The sequence below is a fragment of the Chiloscyllium punctatum genome, chromosome 39 (genome assembly GCF_047496795.1).
Source record: "Chiloscyllium punctatum isolate Juve2018m chromosome 39, sChiPun1.3, whole genome shotgun sequence".
In the NCBI taxonomy this organism is placed as follows: domain Eukaryota; kingdom Metazoa; phylum Chordata; class Chondrichthyes; order Orectolobiformes; family Hemiscylliidae; genus Chiloscyllium; species Chiloscyllium punctatum.
In genome coordinates this window covers 10782997-10790236 of record NC_092777.1, presented here as the reverse complement: position 1 = coordinate 10790236, position 7240 = coordinate 10782997, and the positions used below count along the sequence as shown (strand labels likewise).

General features: G+C 51.5%; 1 protein-coding gene across 1 annotated transcript in view; it reads left to right on the top strand.

Moving 5' to 3' along the window:
* LOC140463811 (pre-mRNA splicing regulator USH1G-like) overlaps positions 1 to 5683 on the top strand; it is a 41981-nt gene extending 36298 nt beyond the window's left edge. The window contains exons 2-3 of the mRNA XM_072558153.1: positions 1 to 123; positions 4509 to 5683. The exon at positions 1 to 123 is cut by the window's left edge and continues 1238 nt beyond it. The gene's annotated coding sequence lies outside the window, so the exon portion shown is untranslated. The remainder of the gene's footprint in view (positions 124 to 4508) is intronic.
* Positions 5684 to 7240: the final 1557 nt, after the last annotated feature.

Below are 7240 nucleotides of genomic sequence, written 5' to 3'. Positions count from 1 at the left end.
TGAGCAGGGAGACAGGGGCCCCTCGCAGGCTGCTGTTCCTGACAGGAGCTTCACACCAATCTGACTGGCAGCCAATTAGCATAGAGGGTGACAGCACAGTGTCCTGAAGGAAGGGTGTGTCAGGTAAGAACAACTCCATCTGTGTGTGTCTCTGTAAATTTTAAATAGAATCCTTGTAATGTGGAATCAGGCCATTTGGCCCATCAAGCCCGCACCAAGTCACTGGAAACCATCTCACCCAGACCCACCCCTTTACCCTATCCTCTTACATTTCCCAAGGCTAACCCACCTAACCAAGACATCCCTGGACACTATGGGCGATCGAGCATAGCCATTTCACCTGACCTGCACAACTTTGGGCTGTGGGAGGAAACCCACGCAGACACTGGGAGAATGTACAAACTCCACACAGACAGTCACCTGAAGCTGGAATTGAACCTGGGTCCCTGGTGCTGTGAGGCAGCAGTGCTAACCACTCAACCACTGTGGCACCACGTGTCTCTGTCTATTACTGTGTCTCTGTCTGTGTCTATCTTTGTCTCTGTCTGTGTGTCAGGATGATGCACACACTGCCAAATATCTAGCTGACCCAGTCAGCCCCCGGGTGCCATGCTAATGTCCTTCTGTTGCGTGTTGGGGTTTTCTTTCATGACACATTCACAGTTGGCCGATAATTCTTATTCCCAGCACGAGCTCAATGGCATGAATGGTCATCTGCTGTTTCGCAACAGTTCTCGGACTGCTCCCAGGCTCCATCCTTCCTGATAAAATCCCATTGCTGAATCCTTACTCCCAATACTCTCCACTGTCTGAAATCTCTCATTGAGTCTCACACATCATATCACATCCAGTCATTACATGTGAGGAGGCCATTCGATCCATTGAGCTTCTGCCAGCTCTTGGTAATCCAGACAGTTCCCATTCTCTAAGCCAGGCCTCAAACCTGAGCTGCTGTCAAATCTCTTTACCTGCTTTTGTGGTAGTGCTTATATTTTCCTGAGCACCCATGTTGTGTATGTGCATGTGTGTGTGAGCGCGTGTCTGTAGCGTGTGTGTGTGTGTGTGTGTGTGTATATTAGATGATTAGATTAGATTACTTACAGTGTGGAAACAGGCCCTTCGGCCCAACAAGTCCACACCGCCCCGCCGAAGCGTAACCCACCTCTACCTCTACCTCTACCTCTACCTCTACCTCTACCTCTACCTCTACCTCTACCTCTACCTCTACCCCTTACCTAACACTACGGGCAATTTAGCATGGCCAATTCACCTGACCTGCACATCTTTGGACTGTGGGAGCAAACCGGAGCACCCGGAGGAAACCCACGTAGACACGGGGAGAATGTGCAAACTCCACACGGGAATTGAACCTGGGTCTCCGGCGCTGCGAGGCAGCAGTGCTAACCACTGTGCCACCGTGCTGCCCACATATGTGCACAGTGTATGACAACAGATGTACAAATCTTTATTCAGTCAAATCTCTGCATTGGCTAATGAGGATGATACGCTCAACAACCAAATTAAGATTAATCAATGTAAATGCTTCCTTTTTTTTCACAAATAGAAACCAAGCAACCCTCAGTTTTGGGAACTGATTCTGTGTTAGCTGTGCCAGTTAGTGTGTTCCTGCTTTTGAACGAAAGCAAAGCCATCAAATTATTGTCAACAATTTGTTTGTACAACATTAGCTCGTGCCATGCCCATAGCTCAGAGAAAGTCTTATGTCTATGAATGGACACAGACAGCTACACCACCTTCCCCAGGCCTGATCTCGGTCACCTCATTGTGTCCATCTCCCTTCAGACACTCTCCCCTCCCCTCAGACTCTCCCCTCCTCAGACTCTCCCCTGCCCCTCAGACTCTCCCCTCCTCAGACTCCTCTGCCTCAGACTCCTCCCCCTCAGCCTCTCCCCTCCCCTCAGACTCTCCCCTCCTCAGACTGTCCCCTGCCCCTCAGACTCTCCCCTCCTCAGACTCCTCTGCCTCAGACTCCTCCCCCTCAGACTCTCCCCTCCTCAGACTCCTCTGCCTCAGACTCCTCCCCCTCAGACTCTCCTCTCCCCTCAGACTCTTACCCCCCTCAGACCCTCTCCTCCTCAGACTCTCCCGCCTCAGACTCCCCCTCCCCTCAGACTCTTCCCCCTCAGACTCTCTCCCCCTCCCCTCAGACACCCTCCCCTCTCAACTCAGATACTCTTCCCCCTCCCCTCAGACTCTCCCCCTCCCTTCGGACTCTCCTCTCCCCTCAGACTCTCCCCCTCTCCTCAGACTCTCCCCTCCCCCAGACTCTCCCCCCTCAGACTCTCCACTCCTCAGACTCTCCCCAGCCCCTCAGACTCCCCCCCGCCCCTCAGACTCTCTCACCCTTACCCTCACACATTCTCCCCTCCCCTCAGTCACTCTCCCCTTCCCCTCAGATAATCTCCTCCTCTCCTAAGAGTCTCTGACCCTCCAATCACAATGCCCCCCAGACTCTCTGCCCCTCCCCTTAGACACTCCCCCCGAGACTGACATCCCCCTCCACTCAGATTCACTTCCCCTCAGACACACCCACCCTCAGACACTCTCCCCCTCCCCTTGAGACACTTCCTGTTGAATGACCATCCTCTGAGGCAAAAGTCTGAGGGTGACCTTATAGAGGTTTATTAAATCATGAGGGGCATGGATACAGTAAATAGAAACGGTCTTTTCCCTTGGGTGGGGGAGTCCTGAACTAGAGGGCAAAGGTCCAGGGAAAGATATAAAAGAGACCTAAGGGGAATCTTTTCCACACAGTGGGTGGTGTGTGTATGGAATGAGCTGCTAGAGGAAGTGGTGGAGGCTGGTACAATTGCAACATTTAAGAGGCATTTGGATGGGTATATGAATAGGAAGGGTTTGGAGGGATATGGGCCGGGTGCTGGCAGGTGGGACTAGATTGGGTTGGGATATCAGGTCGGCATGGATGGGTTGACCGAAGGGTCTGTTTCTGTGCTGTACATCTCTATGACTCTGTAAAAGTGGTAGCTCCATATTAGACCGGGGTAGGTTTAGAAGGGGGTGTACTATGCAAATAGGATTTCAAATGGTGAGGACAAAGATGCTTAATAATCATGGTTTCAGTTTTCAAAAAAGTGCAGGGAGAGATGTAGAGGGAGGTCAGTTGGAGTAATGATTTGGGAAGGCTTGAATACTTAATAAATACTCAATATGAGTGTTCGCTGAGGCAGCGGACACAGATAAATTACCATTTGAAATGGTATCACAGAATCCGTAGAGTGTGGAAGCAGGTCATTCGGCCCACTGAGTCCACACCGACCCTCAGAAGAGCATCCCGCCCTCCTACTCGATCCCTGTAACCCTGCATTTCCCAGGGCTAATCCACCTAACCCACACATCCCTGGACACTATGGGCAATTTGGCATGGCTAATCTACCTAACCTGCACACCTTTGGACTGTGGGAGGAAACCGGAGCACCCAGAGGGAGCCCACACAGACACGGGGAGAATGTGCAAACTCCACACAGACAGTCACCCGAGGCTGGAATCGAACCTGGGTCCCTGGCGCTGTGAGGCCGCAGTGCTAACCACTGAGCCACCATCATGGTAAAGATTGATGGGTTCTACATGATAGAATGACAGTGCTTAGAGTGAGGATCCACCTGGGTCTGGATTGCTGACATCTAGATTCCTCAAGGAGTTGTGTGGCGGGGGGGTGAGGGAGTGTGAGTATAATGAATGGATTTGCCAAAATTTTCCCGAGATATGGAGGAGTTGCCAGAGGATTATAGGGGGCAAATGTAGCACTCCTACAGGTTGGTCAGTTAGCTGTCAGTGACCATGTTTCTCTGTGCTCCAGCATTGTCCCTTTTGCCATTTGATTTCGACTGCCCCCCACTGGATTATACCGTTGAATCACAGAATCCCTCCAGTGTGAAGGCAGGCTATTCGGCCCATCGAGTTCACATGGTCCCTCTGAAGTGCATCCGACCCAGATACAGCACCCCCAGCCCCCGCACCCAATCTCCATAAACCTGCAATACCTGTGACGAATCCACCTCGTTTGCTCATCCCGTGGAGGGAACCGGAGCGCCTGGAGGAAATCCAAGCTTTTGCTTGGCTCTTATTTTTCCAACTCCCACCCTCCCCAATCGCTTGCTTAAAACTTGCTGACATCCCCGAACTTTTCCGAGTCCCGACTGGGACTGGTCATTGACCTGAAATCCTAACCTGTGCTTCCTTTGCCAACGGTTGCTTCCAGACCTGCTGAATGCTGTCAGTTTGTTTTTGCTTTAATATGGAACAGGTTGGTCTATTGCCTACTGCCGATGCCAACGCCTGTGTAAACAATGCAGCCCTCATGGCACCAGTATTTCGACTGTCAATGGAGCTGGTTCCTATTGTATTGGTGTCCCCAGTGCCCTCAATCTTGATTTGGTGGATGCTGCCAGTGCGTCATTTGTCATTGTGAACACCACAGTCCCACCGTTGCTGATGCCAGTGTATTAATTTTTTTTATTATTTTGCAGATGTAGAGAAGTGTCGTGGGATATGTAACTATTTCCTGCCTGGGCCACGTTACCAGAGAAATCCATCCTCCACGTTCTGAATTCGACAGCTGTCGGTGTTCCCAGTTCTTCCTCGTGGATTCACCTCGGACTCAGTATCGATAGGGATTTCCATGCCAGCAGGAGGTATAACAGGACCCTGCGACTCCTACCCAGCACCCCGCCAAACCCCAGCACTATAACCTCCCATCCACTGTCCCTCCACAACTCCTCCCGACCATCCCTCTGACCCGACCCTGCCGAACCACCAGGCCTGATTGCCACCTTCCCATTGTGTCTATCGGGGAGGCTGTTGGTTTATCCGACCCTGTGAGGGACTGGCAACTCCTTGGTTGTCCTCGCTGGGTCACATGACCGAGTGCCTGGCACTGACCTCGATGGCCCCTCCCCCCACCCCAGGGCAGGGTACTGACCCACACTGAATATCTGTGACTCTCGTCCATATGAACTCCTTTCCCACGTGTACCTCTCAGTGACGGAACAGTCCACATGCTGCCGGGTTGTCGTGACTGTTTCGTACAGAGCCATATTCTCCTTGCCATTGAGTCTTCCAGTAAAATGCAGTGTGTATTCGTGCAAATTTGCCAGTAACTAACCAAATGACTATCCTCTGAGGCACTGTACATCATCCTAGTTTGCTGTAAACAGGGTCAGGGACCAGCTCCCTGTTCAGGAATCCTGATTTGAAGACATTTTGTTGATGACTGGGACACGGGGTAACATGAACAGTCCAGTTAGAGACTGCAGCAGAGGGTCTCCCTGCTCTCATGCTGATTGCCAACCCCATTAAAGCATGATGGGTAAGGGGTTATTTATTTCAGGTTAACACTGAGGCCAATTCTGAAGTTATGGAAGATGATCTACTTTGTATCCAACTGTTGCTATCATAGGAGTGTATGATGAAGACAGTGTAGAGGAGGCTTTACTCTGTATCTAACCCCGTGCTGTCCCTGTCCTGGGAGTGTTTGATGGTGGGCAGTGTAGAGGAAGCTTTACTCTGTATCTAACCCCGTGCTGTCCCTGTCCTGGGAGTGTTTGATGAGGACAGTGTAGAGGGGGCTTTACTCTGTATCTAATCCCGTGCTGTCCCTGTCCTGGGAGTGTTTGATGAGGACAGTGTAGAAGGAGATTTACTCTGTATCTAACCCCATGCTGTCCCTGTCCTGGGAGTGTTTGATGGGGACAGTGTAGAGGGAGGTTTACTCTGTATCTAACCCCGTGCTGTCCCTGTCCTGGGAGTGTTTGATGAGGACAGTGTAGAGGGAGATTTACTCTGTATCTAACCCTGTGCTGTCCCTGTCCTGGGAGTGTTTGATGGGGACAGTGTAGAGGAAGATTTACTCTGTATCTAACCCTGTGCTGTCCCTGTCCTGGGAGTGTTTGATGGGGACAGTGTAGAGGAAGATTTACTCTGTATCTAACCCTGTGCTGTCCCTGTCCTGGGAGTGTTTGATGGTGGGCAGTGTAGAGGGAGATTTACTCTGTATCTAACCCCGTGCTGTCCCTGTCCCTGGGAGTGTTTGATGAGGACAGTGTAGAAGGAGATTTACTCTGAATCTAACTAACCCCGTGCTGTCCCTGTCCTGGGAGTGTTTGATGGGGACAGTGTAGAGGGTGGTTTACTCTGTATCTAACCCTGTGCTGTCCCTGTCCCTGGGAGTGTTTGATGGGGACAGTGTAGAGGGAGTTTTACTCTGTATCTAACCCTGTGCTGTCCCTGTCCCTGAGAGTGTTTGATGGTGGGCAGTGTAGAGGGAGATTTACTCTGTATCTAACCCCGTGCTGTCCCTGTCCTGGGAGTGTTTGGTGGTGGGCAGTGTAGAGGGAGGTTGACTCTGTATCTAACCCCATGCTGTCCCTGTCCCTGGGAGTGTTTGATGGGAACAGTGTAGAGGGAGGTTTACTCTGTATCTAACCCCATGCTGTCCCTGTCTCTGGGAGTGTTTGATGGGGACAGTGTAGAGGGAGTTTTACTCGTATCTAACCCCATGCTGTCCCTGTCCCTGGGAGTGTTTGATGGGGACAGTGTAGAGGGTGGTTTACTCTGTATCTAACCCTGTGCTGTCCCTGTCTCTGGGAGTGTTTGGTGGTGGGCAGTGTAGAGGGAGGTTGACTCTGTATCTAACCCCATGCTGTCCCTGTCCCTGGGAGTGTTTGATGGGGACAGTGTAGAGGGAGGTTTACTCTGTATCTAACCCTGTGCTGTCCCTGTCCCTGTCCCTGAGAGTGTTTGATGGTGGGCAGTGTAGAGGGAGATTTACTCTGTATCTAACCCCGTGCTGTCCCTGTCCTGGGAGTGTTTGGTGGTGGGCAGTGTAGAGGGAGGTTGACTCTGTATCTAACCCTATGCTGTCCCTGTCCCTGGGAGTGTTTGATGGGAACAGTGTAGAGGGAGGTTTACTCTGTATCTAACCCCGTGCTGTCCCTGCCCTGGGAGTGTTTGGTGGTGGGCAGTGTAGAGGGAGGTTTACTCTGTATCTAACCCCATGCTGTCCCTTTCCCTGGGTGTGTTTGATGGTGGGCAGTGTGGTAATGGGGTAAGCTGACACTGTGTAAAAAGAAAGGTTACATGATTGCCAAGTTTGGATCTTTGGCACAGTCTGTCTGGGTAGTGAGTATCACAGATCCCCAGTCTATTGTGTCCCCGTCGAACAGGGACTGGGGGAAAGTGGGGTGAACCTGTTGATAGAGGT